The sequence below is a fragment of the Ranitomeya variabilis genome, chromosome 8 (genome assembly GCF_051348905.1).
Source record: "Ranitomeya variabilis isolate aRanVar5 chromosome 8, aRanVar5.hap1, whole genome shotgun sequence".
NCBI lineage: Eukaryota > Metazoa > Chordata > Amphibia > Anura > Dendrobatidae > Ranitomeya > Ranitomeya variabilis.
This window is the reverse complement of record NC_135239.1, coordinates 83,889,383-83,910,146: the sequence shown is the minus strand read 5'-3', so window position 1 is coordinate 83,910,146 and position 20,764 is coordinate 83,889,383. Positions and strand designations below refer to the sequence as shown.

General features: G+C 45.0%; 1 protein-coding gene across 1 annotated transcript in view; it reads right to left on the bottom strand.

The window, feature by feature from the left end:
- The window catches only part of NEK7 (NIMA related kinase 7), a 153,624-nt gene extending 136,829 nt beyond the window's left edge, over positions 1-16,795 (bottom strand). The window contains exon 1 of the mRNA XM_077276154.1: positions 16,517-16,795. The gene's annotated coding sequence lies outside the window, so the exon portion shown is untranslated. The remainder of the gene's footprint in view (positions 1-16,516) is intronic.
- Between the last annotated feature and the right edge of the window lie 3,969 nt (positions 16,796-20,764).

The following is a 20,764-nucleotide window of genomic DNA, read 5'->3' as shown; positions in this document are numbered from 1 at the left end:
AGCTTCGAGTATATACAGTAATAGAAACACGTCACCACTTCTGTATTTATCACTCACTCCTGGTTTTGGCCTAAAAAGAATGATGTGAAATACTGACCAAATACGGATAGTGTGACCTAAGCCTAACCCATACATACCCTCTGGTCCCGGATCATAAACCAGTGAATCCCTGTCAAGCACGGTGTACTCAGAAGTCCGCAGTCACACAGAGACTGCAGACTTATTGATGTGGATCGGTTAACCCCTTTAGCTAATAGTAATTTTGACCAGATAAAAAAAAAAAACTACAGGCAAGGTATGAATGTAATAAGCATTAAAGGGGCTTTAGGCTCATATCTTTAGTTCGAAGTCAAATATCCTACTGAAACGTCCTCTTTAACATGTCATTCGGTAAAGAAATCCCCCAAAGTCATTCTTCACCTTTCAGTAAATTATATTGTAAATTAAAAGTTGTCATTAAGTACAGTACATCCCAACCTGCTACAAACAAGACCCTATATGGCTGCATCAATGTAAAAATAAAAAAAATAAAGGCCATATGCAGAGCTTACATACTATACAAGTGCTAGCAGAAAACACAAAATAAGATGGGCTAAATCTGTCTCAATCACCTATCATCCCAGTGACATTTCCTAATCACCCCATTTATAACTTTACCATAATAGTCTAAATCTCTCACCGGCGACCTTGCAGGAAGACTGGTTTGTACTCAGTATTTTTAGATGTATGCAGTAATGGGCTATTAACCGATTAGATGTTCTTATTAGAGCATCAGGAAATCTTTCCAAAATAAGAGACTCAAAATAAAAACATTATGTCACTTTTTTGGAGCAAAAAACGCAGCATTTTTCTGTCCCAGAAGGCCGAGGAGTGATATTTCTGAAATCTCATGCACGTTACTTATTTTTTGATTGCAGATTTGAAGCAGATTTGTATCTGCAGTAAGTCAATTCTAATCAATGGGAGGAAAAGAAGGGGAAAAAAAATCAATACCACACACACAAATGCAAGTTTTTTTATGCAGCACTTTTCCTGCCAAGACATACGTTTCTGATGCAGAAATGTCTGCAGAAAATCCTTCACATGTGCACATACCATTACGGTGGTTTCCATACAATAGCCAATCAAGGCCTTATTTTCCCATCTTCTACCTCTGCGTACTCCTGTATTCAATAAATCAGGACTCGGAAAACAAACAGACAAACATCAAACACATTTTACATTCTGTCAAATGAACGGCTTACAGGTCAGAACATGAAACCCTCACCACTGTTCCCTCTCATTCTGTGCATTCAGCAGAACAAACAATACAAAGAGGTGACAAGAAACCTTTACCAGGTGGAAAGGAAAGTCCTTGTGTGACAAAAGCCTCAGCTGTGAGAGCCACAAATGTGTGAAAGGTTCCACCTGACGGAAAAGAAAGTGAATAGAAAATATTCACCGCTTTGCCGAACAGCCAGTTTCTCCTTTCACATAAAATGACTGAAATACCACTTGTATACCAGACCCTGGCACAAGCAGGACAAAAAGAAATGAAGAAACAGACATTACTGCATTTCTCCTGTTATTACAAAGCATAAAACACACGCTATAACAGGTCACCATCCGCCACCGATTTCACTAATATTCTAGATAAGGTAACTCAGCCTGCGGCTCGCACCATTGTTGGACTACATAGTTCTGCTTTAAATCTGTATGGCCATCTTCATGCCATGTTTTTTTGTTTTGTTTTTGTTTTTTTGTTTGTTTTTTTTAAACGTACAGAAAAGAATAGCAAGATGTAGTCTAGTAATTTATAAAGGTCAAATGTAAGCAGAGATTAAAGGGAACCGATCATGTAAAAAAATGCTATTAACCTGCAGATATGAGGTTAATCTATAGGTTAATGGTGTCCTAAACTGACAGTGCATTGCTGCAGAGCCGGCTGGCAGTCAGTGCCAGGGTGTGGTTCCATCCGCTGCTCACTAGGAGCTGAGCGGTGACTGAAGATGTGCCGACCCCGCCTCTATGACTGAAAGGCTGGGGTCACACTTGGCGTAAGACAATACGCCACGTATTATACGTCCGTACTACGGCCGTAATACGGAGAAATGTTCCCAAAATATTGATCCGTAGTCAGGGTGTTTCAGCGTATTTTGCGCATGGCATCCTCCGTATGTAATCCGTATGGCATCCGTACTGCGAGATTTTCGCGCAGGCTTGCAAAACCGACATCTAATGGATTTATGTGCTCAAATGTTAGGGAAAACATATATACAGTGTATATGTATATATATATATATATATATATATATATATATATATATATATATATATATATATATATACACACACACACACACATATATATATGTCATTGAGACACATATATAAAAATTCTGTATTTATATTTCATTCAGCGCGATATCTGTGAAAAGTCGGTAATTCAATTGCCGGCTTCTCATTTCTCCTGCACAAACCCGACAGGATATGAGACATGGTTTACATACAGTAAACCATCTCATATCCCCTTTTTTTTTGCATATTCCACACTACTGTTAGTAGTGTGTATGTGCAAAATTTCAGCGCTGTAGCTGCTAAAATAAAGGGTTAAATGGCGGAAAAAATTGGCGTGGGCTCCCGCGCAATTTTCTCCGCCAGAATGGTAAAGCCAGTGACTGAGGGCAGATATTAATAGCCAGGAGAGGGTCCATGGTTATTGCCCCCCCCCCCGTGGCTAAAAACATCTGCCCCCAGCCACCCCAGAAAAGGCACATCTGGAAGATGCGCCTATTCTGGCACTTGGCCACTCTCTTCCCACTCCCTGTAGCGGTGGGATATGGGGTAATGAAGGGTTAATGCCACCTTGCTATTGTAAGGTGACATTAAGCCAGATTAATAATGGAGAGGCGTCAATTATGACACCTATCCATTATTAATCCAATTGTTTGAAAGGGTTAAAAAAACACACACACACACATGATTAAAAAGTATTTTAATGAAATAAACACAGCGGTTGTTTTAATAATTTATTGTTCTCTCAATCCATTTCCAGGCCCTCGCTTGGCAAAATAATAAACGCACAAGATACATACCCTCAGCTGAAACGTCACGTCCCACAAAGTAATCCATCTGAAGGGGTTAACTAATATTACAGGCACGAGCTGCGATAAACCACTCGCTCGTGCCTGTAATCCCCGGGTGCTGAAAGGAAAGCTGGATCTGTACTTACATTGAGTCGCGGTGAGGCGCCCTCTGGTGGATGTTCTCATGAACTGCAGCCTGGGAACTTTTTCCCACGCTCCAGGTCATATGAGGACATCCACCAGGGGGCGCATCACCGCGACTGAAGGACATGTAGGTCAATGACCTACATTTCATTCATTCGCTGGGGAATTACAAGCAGGAGCACACCGCTGCATTAGCAGGGCTCCTGCCTGTAATATTAGTTAACCCCTTCAGATGGATTACCTCGTGGGACGAGATGGTTCACCAGAAGGTATGTATCTTGTGCGTTTATTATTTTGCCAAGCAAGGGCCTGGAAATGGATTGAGAGAGCAATAAATTATTACAACAACCGCTGTGTTTATTTCATTAAAATACTTTTAAATCATGTGTGTGTGGGTTTTTTTTTAACCCTTTCAAACAATTGGATTAATAATGGATAGGTGTCAGAATTGACGCCTCTCCATTATTAATCTGGCTTAATGTCACCTTACAATAGCAAGGTGGCATTAACCCTTCATTACCCCATATCCCACCGCTACAGGGAGTGGGAAGAGAGTGGCCAAGTGCCAGAATAGGCGCATCTTCCAGATGTGCCTTTTCTGGGGTGGCTGGGGGCAGATGTTTTTAGCCACGGGGGGGCCAATAACCATGGACCCTCTCCTGGCTATTAATATCTGCCCTCAGTCACTGGCTTTACCATTCTGGCGGAGAAAATTGCGCGGGAGCCCACGCCAATTTTTTCCGCCATTTAACCCTTTATTTTAGCAGCTACAGCGCTGAAATTTTGCACATACACACTACTAACATTAGTAGTGTGGAATATGCAAAAAAAGGGGATATGAGATGGTTTACTATATGTAAACCATGTCTCATATCATGTCGGGTTTGTGCAGGAGAAATGAAAAGCCGGCAATTGAATTACCGACTTTTCACTAACACCGCTGCGTATTTCTCGCAAGTCACACTGCTGGTCCGTGTGGAATCCGTATTTCTCTCACCCCCATAGACTTTCATTGGTGTATTATTAGCGCAATACGCTGACAAACGCAGCATGCTGCGATTTTGTACGGCCGTAGAAAGCCGTATAATACTGAACCGTAATATACGGCTAATAGGAGCAGACCCATTGATAAGCATTGTGCCGTATTTAATGCGAGTTTTACGGACGTAGTTTCTGCGCTCTTACGTCCGTAAAACACGCATGTGTGACCCCGGCCAAAGTCTGAGGCTGCCGGAAGGAATATAGTTAATTTTCTCTTTAGAATGCCATTGACCAGCAGCTTTACAGCATTTTTCTTTTAATTTATTTTTTACATTACAGGTTCCCTGTAACTACTCTTGACCATTAGGAGTCTGTGGCTCAGACCTTTAATATGGCGTTTCCCTGACCAATTTCTCCCCTCTCCAATGTATCGTCATTGCAGCAACTAGGCTCCAGACACCGGCAGCTACAGATACCAGTCACTGCAATGGTTTCTTATTCACTGTAGAATAAAATATCAACTTATCACTCATCCACAAAGATCTCCACAGTTCTGCACCACCGTAAATCTTACCTCTCATCACTGTCTACCACCCTACCTGTGCGTCCATTCTGCTACTGATCTGAAGGCCAACATCTGAAATCAGAACTTGCCAGTACAATCTCTAAGGGTGTGTTACCATGGTCAGGAAACGCTGCGGGTTTGACGCTGCGTACAGCCACAGCGTCAAACCCGCAGCGTCCAGATGTTACAGCGTAGTGGAGGGGATTTCAAGAAATCCCATCTCCACTATGAGTTCGGAGATGCAGACGACAGACCCGCGTATCAGGACATGCGGTGCCTCTTTATAGACCGCAGCATGTGTATTTACAATGCAGAGACACTCCGTCCCCACAGCGTAAATTTCCCATAGACTATCATTAGATATGGTAAAACCACATCTAATGATTAGTCACATGCGTAATAACTGCGACAACGCAGCTTACTACGCATGTCTACTAATTTACATAATGTCTTACCTGTCACACCGCCAGAAGTCCACGTCCACTGCAGTTCTCGTGATAACTTAACTTACCACGAGAACCGCCGTGCACGTGACCGGGGGTTATTTCCAGTCACCCTAGGCTAGTTCTCACAGTCAGCTGGCCGCGTGAGCTAGAGTGTAAGTGATCACCGGAGAGTTATCTCCAGTGGTCATCTACATGCTCTGCTGTATCTGTATGTCAGGCATCCACATGTAGCAGAGCTGGACTCGTCATGGGACACTCGTTATTAAAGGGAATCCGTCACCCCAAAAATTGTATATGAGCTAAGGACACCGGCATCAGGGGCTTATCTACAGCATTCTGTAAGGCCATGTGCACACGTTCAGGATTTTTAGCTTTTTTTCGCGTTTTTTTCGCTATAAAAACGTGATAAAAACGCGAAAAAAACGCTAACATATGCCTCCTATTATTTACAGTGTATTCCGCATTTTTTTGTGCAAATGTTGCGATTTTTTCCGCGAAAAAATCGCATTGCGGAAAAAAAAGCAACATGTTCATTAAAAATGCGGAATTGCGGGGATTCCGCACACCTAGGAGTGCACTGATCTGCTTACTTCCCGCACGGGGCTGTGCACACCATGCGGGAAGTAAGCAGATTATGTGCGGTTGGTACCCAGGGTGGAGGAGAGGAGACTCTCCTCCACGCACTGGGCACCATATAAGTGGTAAAAAAAAAGAATTAAAATAAAAAATAGTCCTATACTCACCCTCGATGTCTTCTCGCCTCTCAGCTGCATGCTGCCGTTTCGGTTTCTGTAGCTGGTGTGCGGTGAAGGACCTGCCGATGACGTCACTGTCTTGTGATTGGTCGTGAGCGGTCATGTGACCGCTCACATGACCGCGACATCATGGAAGGTCCTGCGCGCACACACCAGCTATAGGAAGAGGAACGGACGCCGCTGATGAGATGTCTGGGTGAGTATAAGCATTTTTTTTATTTTTTTTATTATTTTTTTTATTATTTTTAAACATTCTTTTACTATAGATGCTGCATAAGCTGCATCTATAGTAAAAAGTTGGTCACACTTGTCAAACACTATGTTTGACAAGTGTGACCAACCTGTCAGTCAGTTTTCCAAGCGATGCTACAGATCGCTTGGAAAACTTTAGCATTCTGCAAGCTAATTACGCTTGCAGAATGCTAAAAAAAAAACGCAAAAAAAAAAAAATGCGGATTTCTTGCAGAAAATTTCCGGTTTTCTTCAGGAAATTTCTGCAAGAAATCCGGACGTGTGCACATACCCTTATGCATTCTGTAATGCAGTAGATAAGCCCCGATGTAACCTGAAAGATTAGAAAAACAGGTCATATTACACTCACCCAGGAGCGGTCAAGATGCGGTCCGGAGCCTCCCATCTTCATACGATTACGTCCTCTTCTTTGCTTCCTGTTGCGGCTCCGGCGTCCTTTGTTTGCCCTGTTGAGGGCAGAGCAAAGTACTGCAGTGTGCAGGCGCCGGGCCTCTCTGACCTTTCCCAGGGCCTGCACACTGCAGTATTCTGCCCTCAACAGAACCTGCCCTGGGTGAGTATAATATAACCTGTTTTTCTTACCTTCCAGGCTACATCAGGGGCTTATCTACAGCATTACAGAATGCTGTAGAGAAGCCCCTTATGCCTTGGCCTTAGCTCATATATGATTTTTGGGGTGACAGATTCCCTTTAAATGGACTGCGTCGGAACGGAGTATTTGTGTTTGTTGTTTTTTTTTTGTTTTGTTTTTTCAGAAGATTGAGGGCGTCGCATGGATTAGCAGTACAATAAAGATGGGAAAAATGTGTGGAGTTTTATTTCATTAAAATACTTTATTCTACATGTGTGTGTGTGTTTTATTAACCCATTACCAACTATAGAATTAGTAATGGTAGGAGTCTTATTGACGCCTCTCTATTACTAAGCCAGCTTAATGTCACCTTACAATAGGAAGGTGACATTAACCCCTTACTACCCCATATGTCCCGACTACAGGGCAATGGAAAGAGAGAGGCCAAGTGCCGGAACTGGAGCATCTTACGCGCCATTTCTGGGGCGTCGGTGAGCTGGTATTTGTAGTCGGGGGGGGGGGGGCGCAATATCCATGTCCCCTCTCTATGCTATGAATATCAGCCCGCAGCTTTCTGCTTAACCTTTTCTGGCTATTAATTATAGGGGGACCCACGTCATTTATTTTTTGGGGGGTCCATAATTTTAGTAGCCAGTAAAGGCTAAATATACAGCTGCGGGCTAATATTCATAGCCTGGGAAGCTCCATGGGTAATAACCCCTTCCCAGGCTGTAAAAATCGGCCCCCAATCGCTGGCTTACCCTCTCTGGCGCAGCAAATTGTGCGGGAGCCCACACCATTTTTTTTCCAATTATTTAAAAAAAAAAAAAAGATATTGCATTTAAGGCCGGGGTCACACTTGGGAGAATCTCGGACGAGTCTCGCGTCTTACCCCCTTTACCCCCCCAAGGGTGGTTTGCACGTTAATGACCAGGCCAATTTTCACAATTCTGACCACTGTCCCTTTATGAGGTTATAACTCTGGAACGCTTCAACGGATCCTGATGATTCTGACATTGTTTTCTCGTGACATATTGTACTTCATGATAGTGGTAAAATTTCTTTGATATTACCTGCATTTATTTGTGAAAGAAACGGAAATTTGGCGAAAATTTCGCAATTTTCCGACTTTGAATTTTATGCCCTTAAATCACACAGATATGTCACACAAAATACTTAAGTAACATTTCCCACATGTCTACTTTACATCAGCACAATTTTGGAACCACATTTTTTTTTGTTAGGGAGTTATAAGGGTTAAAAGTTGACCAGCAATTTCTCATTTTTACAACACCATTTTTTTTTTTTTTTTTTTAGGGACCACATCTCATTTGAAGTCATTTTGAGGGGTCTATATGATAGAAAATACCCAAGTGTGACACCATTCTAAAAACTGCACATCTCAAGGTGCTCAAAACCACATTCAAGAAGTTTATTAACCCTTCAGGTGTTTCACAGGAATTTTTGGAATGTTTAAATAAAAATGAACATTTAACTTTTTTTTCACAAAAAATGTACTTCAGCTCCAATTAGTTTTATTTTACCAAGGGATGTTGCACAATTTGTCCTGAGTACGCCTAGACCCCATATGTGGGGGTAAACCACTGTTTGAGCGCATGGCAGAGCTCGGAAGGAGCGCTATTTGACTTTTCAATGCAAAATTTACTGGAATTGAGATGGGACGCCATGTTGCGTTTGGAGAGCCCCTGATGTGACTAAACATTGAAACCCCCACAAGTGACACCATATTGGAAACTAGACCCCCCCCAAGGAACTTATCTAGATGTGTTGAGAACTTTGAAAAAAAAACCCCTCAAGTGTTTCAGTACAGTTTATAACGCAGAGCCGTGAAAATAAAAATCTTTTTTTTCCCACAAAAATTATTTTTTAGCCCCCAGTTTTGTATTTTCCCAAGGGTAACAGAACAATTTTGCCAACAACTTTTGGGGTCCAATTTCTCCTGAGTACGCTGATACCCCATATGTGGGGGGGGGAACTACTGTTTGGGCGCACGGGAGAGCTCGGAAGGGAAGGAGCACTGTTTTACTTTTTCAACGCAGAATTGGCTGGAATTGAGATTGGACGCCATGTCGCATTTGGAGAGCCCCTGATGTGCCTAAACAGTGGAAACCCCCCAATACTAACTGAAACCCTAACCCTAGCCCCAACCCTAATAAAAAAATGTATTTATTTCCATTTTCCTAATTTTATTATTTATCCCTAACTAAGGGGGTGATGAAGGGGGGGGGGTGATTTATTATTTATAGCGTTTTTTTTAGCGGATTTTTATGTTTGGCAGCTGTCACACATTAAAAGACGCCTTTTATTGCAAAAAATAGTTTTTGCGTCTCCACATTTTGAGAGCTATAATTTTGGTCCACAGAGTCATGTGGGGTCTTGTTTTCTGCGGGATGAGTTGACGTTTTTATCGGTAACATTTTTGGGCACGTGACATTTTTTGATCGCTTTTTATTCTGATTATTGTGAGGCAGAATGACCAAAAACCAGCTATTCATGAATTTCTTTTTCTTTGGGGGGGGGGGGGGGGGGGCATTTATACCGTTCCACGTTTGGTAAAATTGATAAAGCAGTTTTATTCTTCGGGTCAGTACAATTACAGCGATACCTTATGTTTTGACGCTTTTATACGATAATTATTTTTTCTATAAAATAGTTTTTATTTTTGCATCGCTTTATTCTGAGGACTATAACTTTTTTATTTTTTCGCTGATGCTGTATGGTGGCTCGTTTTTTTGCGGGACAAGATGACGTTTTCAGCGGTACCATGGTTATTTATATCCATCTTTTTGATCGCATGTTATTAAACTTTTTGTTCGGCGGTATGATAATAAAGCGTTGGGTTTTTTTTAGTTTTTTTTCCGCGTTCACTGAAGGGGTTAACTAGTGGGACCGTTTTATAGATGGGATCGTTATGGACGCGGCGATACTAAATATGTGTACTTTTATTGGGTTTTTTTTTTTCATTATTTAGATAAAGAAATGTATTTATGGGAACATTTTTTTTTTTTTTATTTAGGATTTTTTTATTTTTTTTTTAACAAGTATTTTTATTTTATAACATTGCCCCAGGGGGAGGGGGAACATGTTATAGGGTCAGATCGCTGATTTTACACTTTTCAGAGCACTGTGTCAGATCAGCGATCTGACATGCAGGGCTGCAGGCTAAGGCTACTTTCACACTAGCGTCGTACGACGCACGACCCAATGCGACATGCCGACGCATACTATGCAAAAAAACAACGGGGGCAGCGGATTCAGTTTTACAACGCATCCGCTGCCCCATTGTGATGTCCGGGGAGGCGGGGGCAGAGTTCCGGTCGGGCATGCGCGGTCGGAAAAGGCGGACACGATGCACAAAAAAACATGACATGTAACATTTTTGTTGTGCCGACGGTCCGACGCAACACGACGCATCTGTCGCACGACGGATGCAACGTGTGGCAATCCGTCGCTAATGCAAGTCTATGGAGAAAAAATGCATCCTGCAGGCAATTTTGTAGGATGCATTTTTTCTCCAAAACGACGCATTGCGACGTGCGTCGTACGACGCTAGTGTGAAAGCAGCCTTACCAGGGCTTGCTCTGAGCAGGCGCTGGTAAGCCACCTCCCTGCAGGACCCGGATGTAGCCCCAAGGCCATTTTGCATCCGGGGCCTGCAGGGAGGCGACGCTCGGTACAAGGTGAGCACATAGCCTTGTACCGAGGGTCTCAGGGAAGCCCGCAGTGAGCCTCCTCCCTGCGCGATGCTTCCCTGTACCGCCGGAACACTGCGATCATCTTTGATCGCAATGTGCTGGGGTCAATGTGCCGGGGGCGGTCCTGGCACATAGTGCCGGATGTCAGCCGCGACAGCTGACACTCAGCCGCGACAGCTGACACTCAGCCGCGACAGCTGACACTCAGCCGCGACAGCTGACACTCAGCCGCGACAGCTGACACTCAGCCGCGACAGCTGACACTCAGCCGCGACAGCTGACACTCAGCCGCGACAGCTGACACTCAGCCGCGACAGCTGACACTCAGCCGCGACAGCTGACACTCAGCCGCGACAGCTGACACTCAGCCGCGACAGCTGACACTCAGCCGCGACAGCTGACACTCAGCCGCGACAGCTGACACTCAGCCGCGACAGCTGACACTCAGCCGCGACAGCTGACACTCAGCCGCGACAGCTGACACTCAGCCGCGACAGCTGACACTCAGCCGCGACAGCTGACACTCAGCCGCGACAGCTGACACTCAGCCGCGACAGCTGACACTCAGCCGCGACAGCTGACACTCAGCCGCGACAGCTGACACTCAGCCGCGCTCCCCCCGTGAGCGCGGCCGATTGCATATGACGTACAATCCCGTCACTGGGAATTAAGTCCCAGGTCACCTCGACGGGATAGTACGTCATATGGGATTAAGGGGTTAAATGGGAATCGTGGACATGAGCCACCCCTAAAACCTAAAGTGGAGGGAGCGACCCATCCCATAGGTCTCTCCAGAAATAATATATCTTGACCAAGTTCACACTTTCATTGTGCATTGTAACCACAGCTGCAGTGATTCCAATGCACTCCAGCAGGTTAAATATGCCTCCTCCTTTGTGCATCCTACGGGACAAATAACGACTAGATATGGGTGAACCCGAACAGTAAAGTTCAACGTCCGTACCAAACACATACTGTTCGGGCAAGGACACCACCAGGAAGTCTGTGTTACTGTTTGGTTTCGGACCCCCAAACAACGGGTGTTTATCAAGCTTTCATGCGCATGGCAGCACAGCAAACACCGCTTCTGATTGGCGATGCAAATCATCTCTGCCGGTCAGACAGCTGTCAAAAGACAGCGAGAGCCCGCAGCAGTGATCGGGCTCCCATCAGCGGACGTCTGCTGCCACTAATAACAGTGAGTGTAGAGTAGCTGCGGAGACACCATCACGTGTTTCTCAAGGCAAGCAGTGAATAGCCAGGCCTTTCCCCGGGAAGGAACAACCACTGGAAGGGCAGCATCCAATAAAGGAAAACCACCTATGCCAAGCATGGTATCCATCCACAGACAGCTGTTTCGGGGTTTTTGCCCCTCATCAGTGTGGAGTAGGAAACTGGCTATTAGGAGCAGTGCCTAGTAAAAAGGCTGTGAAGGTACAGATGATTGGATGTTTTGGTCTCCACGAGGTCAATCATCTGTACCTTCACAGCCTTTTTACTAGGCACTGCTCCTAATAGCCAGTTTCCTACTCCACACTGATGAGGGGCAAAACCCCAAAACAGCTGTCTGTGGATGGATGCCATGCTTGGCATAGGTGGTTTTCCTTTATTGGATGTTTTCCTTTTGTCGGATGCTGCCCTTCCCGTGGTTGTTCCTTCCCGGGGAAAGGCCTGGCTATTCACTGCTTGCGTTGAGAAACACGTAATGATGTCTCCGCAGCTACTCTACATGCATTTGCATATTGGGGCAGTGTTCTGGATCACTGCGTTGAGAAACACGTGATGGTGTCTCCGCGGTGTTGGATGTTTTGGTCTCCACGAGGTCAATCATCTGTACCTTCACAGACTAATAACAGAGAGAGCAGGAGCGGCTGATGGAAGTATTCATCAGCCAGCTCCTGCGCTATAAATAAGTAGTTAAAAAAAAAAAAAAAAAAAAACACGGCGTGGGTTCTCTTGCATTATTGATAATCAGCAAGGCAAAACTCCCAGCTGGGACTGCAACCCTCAGCTGTCGGTGTTAGCAGTAATAAGGATAGAGGGGTTCCCATGCCTCATTTTAAAATTACTTATTTAAAAAAAAAAAAAAAAAAAAAAAAAAAAAAAAAAAAAAAACACACAACGGTGTGGGGTCACCTCCGTTTTTGACAATAGCCAAAATAAAGCAGACAGCTGGGGGCTGGTATTCTTAGGCTGATAAAGGGCCATGGATATTGCTCCCCACCAGCCTAAAAATAGCAGCCCGCAGCTGCCCAGAAAAGGCACATTAGATGCGCCAATTCTGACACTTTGCCCGGCTTTTCCCACTTGCCTTGTAGCAGTGGCAAGTGGGGTTCACATTTGTGGGGTTAATATCACCTTTGTATTGTCCGGTAATATCAAGCACACAAATGACTAACAGAGAGGCGTCTATAATACACCTATCCATTACTAATCCTATACTGTAGTTATATGGTAAATACCCAGCCAGAATAATGTCCTTTATTTGAAAGAAAACAAAACTTACTTTTTTTTTTTATTTAAAAATAAACAGTTATACTCACCTAATACATATTCCACCGAAGCCCTTGTCTTTTGTAATAAAACAAAAATAAAAAACAATATCCCTCACATATCCGACGTTCTGTCCCACGCTGTAATCCATGTCTGGGGATAAACAGTTTTCAACTTGGGAGGGGGCAAGATGCGCCCTTCCAGGCTGAGAACAACTGGTGACTTAACTGCTGCGAGCGAACCAGGCTGGGAGCGCAGGCTCAGTGACAGGCAGCAACTTTTGATGACGTCACCACTAGTCACTGATGGCGCTCGCAGCAGCTCATTCAGCAGAGGTTCTCAGCCTGGACGGTCACATCTTGGCACCATCCAGGTTGAAAACTGTTTATCAACCAGACATTGGTTACGGTGTGGGACAAGACGTAGGATAGGTGACTGATAATGTTTTTTTGCTTGTTGGCTTTATTACAGGAGATGAGGGATTCAGTGGAATTAGGAGTTAGTTGAGTATAACGGTGTTTGTTATTTTTAAATAAAAAACTAAAAAAGTGTTTTATTTCAAATAAAAGAATTTATTCTGGCTGTGTCTTTATTTACAATGTAACTATAGGATTTGTAATGGGTTTTATAGACGCCTCTCCATTAGTAATCACCAGACAATACAAAGGCAATATCAATCCCACAAATATGAACCCCACTTGCCACCGTTACTAACCAAGTGGGAAGAGCAGGGCAAAGCACCAGAAATAGCACATATAATAGATACGCCTTTTCTGGGCAGCTGCGGGCTGCTGTTTTTAGGCTTGGGGGGGGCAATATCCATGGCCTCTTAGGCTACTTTCACACTAGCGTTAACTGCAATACGTCGCAAATGCGTCGTTTTGCCGAAAACACGCATCCAGCAAAAGTTCTTGCTGGATACGTTTTTTCGTCATAGACTAACATTAGCGACGCATTTGCGACGCATTGCCAAACGTCGCGTCCGTTTTGCGACGCTTGGGCGTGTGGTAGCAGACCGTCGGGAGAAAAAAACGTTACATGTAACGTTTTTTGCTCCCGACGGTCCGCTTTTTCCGACCGCGCATGCGCTGCCGGAACTCCGCCCCCACCTCCCCGCACTTCCCCGCACCTCACAATGGGGCAGCGGATGCGTGGGAAAAATGCATCCGCTGCCCCCGTTGTGCGGCGGAGACCACGCTAGCGTCGGGAACGTCGGCCCGACGCACAGCGACGGGTTGTTCCCGACGCTAGTGTGAAAGTAGCCTTACCGGCCTGAATACCAGCAGCTGTCTGCTTTACCTGTGCTTGTTATTAAAGAAAAAAAAATAAGGGAAACCCACTTTTTTTTTTTTCACATGCTGAGCCATCCAATCACAGCCATGCCAATACTTGGCATGGCTGTGATGGGGCAGAAGTGCCCACGCTGGAAAAGCTTGGTGATTGGCTGCACTGCAAGCCTTTTCAACAACCTTTGTTCAGGCTGCTGAACCACAGACTTTTATGAGAAGTCTGTGTTTAGAGTCCGTGCACGGACCCAGAACTTTAGAGTTCGAGTTTTCCCATCACTACATCTGAGTGCAGTTTGATTTTCACACACTAACAGGATGGAGAAGATGAAAAGCCTTTTTTCCCCCCCTTTTTCCATCCATATCTGAGAAAAACAGATCACTCTCTGCTCATATTCAAATTAAAGCAGTTGTCCACTAGGAAGACACCCCCTTCTTGATCAAAATGTTTGGACCTCATAAAATAAAGTCTATTCTCACCTTGCATTCCCACAGGGCCTACAATCACTCTCACAGGGTTCTTGTGCAGTTGTTGAGACACATGACACCGGCGCTCAACCAGCACTGATGTCACTTTCCTCATCTTCAGACAAATCGAACATGAAGATGAAGCCAGGGCTGCAGGTGATCTCGGACTTTCTTTTCATATTCAATTTGACAGGAGGTGGTGACAGTGACGCCGTTGCTGAGGTTACGTGTCACAACAGCACGGGAGATCCGGGGGAGCAAGTGCCGACACCGCGGGAACTGTGCCAGCATGGGAGGCGAATATAAGCTTTATTGTTTTATTGGGGCCAAGCGAGGGATATTACACGGAGTTGTCCAAGTGGTGGTGGATAACTTTTAAACCCTGATCAGAGTATGATTAGCATTAGTGGCTCCATTCTCTCGGATGAGAGCACATACCAATCAGACACTGTCTAAGTTTATATATCATGGTTTTGTCATTGCCTAAGGCCCTGTGCAGCCAGTGTATGGCAAAAGTGTGTCATAAGTCAAACAGCAGCAATCCTCAGAGAGAATGTTTATCTTTTTTAAATGTTGATTGTAATGCACACGGCGACACCTAGCTATTTAGGGGTAAATTCATACAACCAAATTGTAACAAATGTAAGGATTCAAAAGTCAGTCTAACAAGTAAAGAAACCCTTATTATAAGGTATATATCACCCAAAACATAATAATGAATCCAATAAGGGTACATAAAGAAGGAAGGAAAGGTGGCAAAATAACTACAATAGGCCCATGATGCCCTAAATCATGAGCCCTACCCATCCGCAAGGTTGACACTCTTATATGCAACACAAGTGAAGGTGCCCCCGCTCCTCGTCATCCATGAGACCCCCCACGATGACCCTAGATAGGCGTTTTACCCTTAGAGCACAGATTCTACCACAAGAAACACAGATATAATAGTTTATAAGACACAAAAATGCAGTACACTCCTTATGGGGCAATGGAGCGTCATATGGGTACAAGTAAAGGATGTTACATTGATAGTGTCCAAAATACACGTAAAGCTACAGAAAATAACCAGCCGCACAAGTATAACAGTGTATCCCAAACAAGATAAACTGTGAACCGGGTCACCATTCGTGTGGATGCAGCCAGTTCAGAGGCGATGGTTTTACACGTATATACAGAATCTGCACCTGGCTAGCATTAAAGGCAGCAGACTAAACTGCGCTGGAAAACAATTGTCGCGATAGATGCGCTTCCCTTATTAGGGGGCCATTATCACGGCCCCAAACGTGTTTCCCCTCCTAAGGTTCATCAGGAGGCTGGGAAAGCTGGACCAGCAGAACTCCATAACAAACCTGGCAAAAGTCTGTCCTATCTGTAAAACTGCAGCAAGCACGCTTTTTTAAAAATAACATGTTGATTGCCATGCACATGGGGACAGCAATAGCAACTGAGGGTGAATGCATACACGGCAGAATTGTCTGTCCCATTCACCAGAGTCGGCTCCATTGGGCACAGCTGACATCACACAGCAGGTCTGACCATGTCACTAGACACACATAACATGGAGCTCTCTGTGCTCTCACACGGGACGGCAGCTCTGGCTATTTACTATGGGCTCAACCTGATCAATAACCCTGTCAGCTCTGCCGGGCAGCAGTCATAGCCAGCGCCTCCAGGAACAGCAGCATTCTCCCGTCACCGCTCACATTGGGCAGTAGCATTTCCTCCCGCAGGACAGGAGGCCGCTGCGGGCAGTGACAGGGAGGAGAGGGCTCACCCGTTGTCAGGCCGCTCGGTGTGCGCACTTCTCCCCGGGCCGGACGTGTCCTCCGCACAGCGCAGCTCGGCCTGCCGCTCACCGAGGAGACGCTATACTCTAGTGGGCAGAAGGACCTGTGATGACGTCATCCCCATGTGATCAGTCACGTGCGGGGAGGAGTCAGGCTGTAGTGCGTGAGGACATGAGCGGGTAGAACTGGTTTGTAACTATCAGCGCCTCGTACATGGACGTGTGCGCGCTGCGCGTGCCTGCGGGAGTCTCCGTGCAGTGCCTTCTGGGAAGTAGTGCTGGAGCAGAGTGCTTTATATGCGGTGTCACACCTCTATGTACCGCACAGGTGATTATGCATCTTCTATGTATATGGGGCTTAGGCCATGTTCACACGTTCAGTATTTTACCTCAGTGTAAGGCTGCAGTCACACTAGCAGTATTTGGTCAGTATTTGACCTCAGTATTTGTAAGCCAAAACCAGGAGTGGGTGACAAATACAGAAGTGGTGCCATGTTTCTGTTATACTTTTCCTCTAAGGCCGGGGTCACACTAGACCGTAATACGGACGAGTGCTATGCGATAAAAAATCGCATAGCACTCGGCCCAATGTTAATCTATGGTGCAGCTCCCATCATCCGATATTTTCTCCACCGTATTTCGGATCCGAGGGAACTCGCAGCAGGCTGCAATTGTCAGCGTATCTCGGCCGAGACTCGCCAATGAAAGTCTATGGGTGCGAGAAAAAATCGGATTACACACGGACCATGCGTGTGCATTGCGAGAAATACGCAGCGGTGTTCTATAGAAAAGCCGGTAATTCAATTGCCGGCTTCTCATTTCTCCTTCACAAACCTGACAGGATATGAGACATGGTTTTCATACAGTAAACCATCTCATATCCCCATTTTTTTTGCATATTCCACACTACTAATGTTAGTAGTGTGTATGTGCAAAATTTGGCCGCTGTAGCTGCTCAAATAAAGGGTTAAATGGCGGAAAAAATTGGCGTGGGCTCCCGCGCAATTTTCTCCGCCAGAATGGTAAAGCCAGTGACTGAGGGCAGATATTAATAGCCAGGAGAGGGTCCATGGTTATTGGCCCCCCCGTGGCTAAAAACATCTGCCCCCAGCCACCCCAGAAAAGGCACGTCTGGAAGATGCACCTATTCTGGCACTTGGCCTCTCTCTTCCCACTCCCGTGTAGCAGTGGGATATGGGGTAATGAAGGGTTAATGCCACCTTGCTATTGGAAGGTGACATTAAGCCAGATTAATAATGGAGAGGCGTCAATTATGTCACCTATCCATTATTAATCCAATTGTTTGAAAGGGTTAAAAAACACACACACACGCGATTTAAAAGTATTTTAATGAAATAAACACAGCGGTTGTTTTAATATTTTATTGCTCTCTCATTCCATTTTCAGACCCTCGCTTGGCAAAACAATAAACACACAAGATACATACCCTCTCTGATGAACTGTCACGTCCCACGAAGTAATCCATCTGAAGGGGTTAACTAATATTACAGGCAGAGCTGCGATAAACCACTCGCTCGTGCCTGTAATCCCCGGGTGCTGAAAGGAAAGCAGTGATCTATACTTACATTCAGTCGCGGTGATGCGCCCCTGGTGGATGTCCTCATATGACCTGGAGCGTGGGAAAAAGTTCCCAGGCTGCAGTTCATGAGAACATCCACCAGAGGGCGCCTCACCGCGACTGAATGTAAGTATAGATCACTGCTTTCCTTTCAGCACCCGGGGATTACAGGCACGAGCGAGTGGTTTATCGCAGCTCTGCCTGTAATATTAGTTAACCCCTTCAGATGGATTACTTCGTGGGACGTGACAGTTCATCAGAGAGGGTATGTATCTTGTGTGTTTATTGTTTTGCCAAGCGAGGGTCTGAAAATGGAATGAGAGAGCAATAAAATATTAAAACAACCGCTGTGTTTATTTCATTAAAATACTTTTAAATCGCGTGTGTGTGTGTTTTTTAACCCTTTCAAACAATTGGTTTAATAATGGATAGGTGACATAATTGACGCCTCTCCATTATTAATCTGGCTTAATGTCACCTTCCAATAGCAAGGTGGCATTAACCCTTCATTACCCCATAGCCCACCGCTACAGGGAGTGGGAAGAGAGTGGCCAAGTGCCAGAATAGGCGCATCTTCCAGATGTGCCTTTTCTGGGGTGGCTGGGGGCAGATGTTTTTAGCCACGGGGGGGCCAATAACCATGGACCCTCTCCTGGCTATTAATATCTGCCCTCAGTCACTGGCTTTACCATTCTGGCGGAGAAAATTGCGCGGGAGCCCACGCCAATTTTTTCCGCCATTTAACCCTTTATTTTAGCAGCTACAGCGGCCAAATTTTGCACATACACACTACTAACATTAGTAGTGTGGAATATGCAAAAAAAAGGGGGATATGAGATGGTTTACTGTATGTAAACCATGTCTCATATCCTGTCGGGTTTGTGAAGGAGAAATGCAAAGCCGGCAATTGAATTACCGGCTGTTCACAGATATCGCGCTGAATGAAATATAAATACAGAATATATATATATGTGTCTCAATGACATATATATATATATATATATATATATATATATATACTGTATATATGTTTTCCCGAACATTTGAGCACATAAATCCATTAGATGTCGGTTTTGCAAGCTTGCGAGAAAATCTCGGCATACGGATGCCATACGGATGTCACACGGATCATTTGATGCAAGGAAATCGCATCCTCGCACTGCACACGGATCACTGTTTTTGAAACATTTGTGCGATTCTCGGCCGTGAAAAACGGACCGTTTTTTTATACGTTAAGTGTGTCCCCGGCCTAAGGCTATGTGCACACTTTGCGGCGTGCTCTGCGGGTTCTCCCGCAGCGGAATTGATAAATCTGCAGGGCAAACCCGCTGCGGTTATCCCTGCAGATTTATCGCGGTTTGTTCCGCGGTTTCCGCTGCGGGTTTCCGCCTATACTATTGATGCTGCATATGCAGCAATATGCAGCATCAATAGTAATGTTAAAAATAATAAAAATTGGTTATATACTCACCCTCTGACGTCCGATCTCCTCAGCGCTGCACGCGGCGCTCCGCTTCCAAAGATGATGTGCGAGAAGGACCTTCGTGACGTCACGGTCATGTGACCGCGACGTCACTGCAGGTCCTGTTCGCACATCAACCCAGACTGGACGCCGCGGGCAGCGCTGAGAGGTGAGTATAACATGATTTTTTATTTTAATTCTTTTTTTTACACCCAAATATGGTTCCCAGGTACCACCCGCACATTATCCGCTTACTTCCCGCATCGTGGGCACAGCCCCATGCGGGAAGTAAGCGGAACAATGCTTTCCTATGGGTGCAGAATCGCAGCGATTCTGCACAAAGAAGTGACATGCTGCGGGTTTTAAACCGCTGCGTTTCTGCGCGGTTTTTCCCGCAGCATGTGCACTGCAGTTTGCGGTTTCCATAGGGTTTACATGTTAATGTAAACGCTATGGAAACTGCTGCGGACCCGCAGCATCAAAATTGCGTCGGTTCCGCGGTAAAAACCGCAAAGTGTGAGCATGGCCTAATTGTTCCACTCCTGGTTTTGGCTTACTAATACTGATGTAAAATACTGACCAAATACTGCTAGTGTGACAGCAGCCTTAGGCTTTTCCTCTGACAGGTCCACATTCAATGACTACAGACTATGTGACCGCAGCCTAAAGTTGAGACTGACATTTTTGTTTTTGTGCCGTTTCCATGGTTACTGACACAATTACCAGTATTTCAGAAGTTTTTACACTTATTGACAGATGCATCAAGTTTATGCTTAGATTTATTATTTCCAGTGTTGTCCCTTATTTTTCATGACTTTGGCCCTTCTGCCTGGAAGATGGATATGAGCTCCGGGGCCAAATCGCCCATTCTTGTATAGTAGGTGCTTGGAGTTTATCACAATATCTGTGATTTGTCCACGCGCTAATTGTGGATTGACCATATGTTCTAAGGCCGGCGTCACACTAGGCATAAGACAATACGGTCCGTTTTTTACGGACGTAATACAGACGTAATACGCAGAAATGTTCCTAAAATAGTGATCCGTATGTCATCCGTAGGCAGGGTGTGGCAGCGTATTTTGCGCATGGCATCCTCCGTATGTAATCCGTATGGCATCCGTACTGCGATATTTTCTCGCAGGCTTGCAAAACCGACAGCTAATGGATTTATGGGCTCAAATGTTCGGTAAAACAT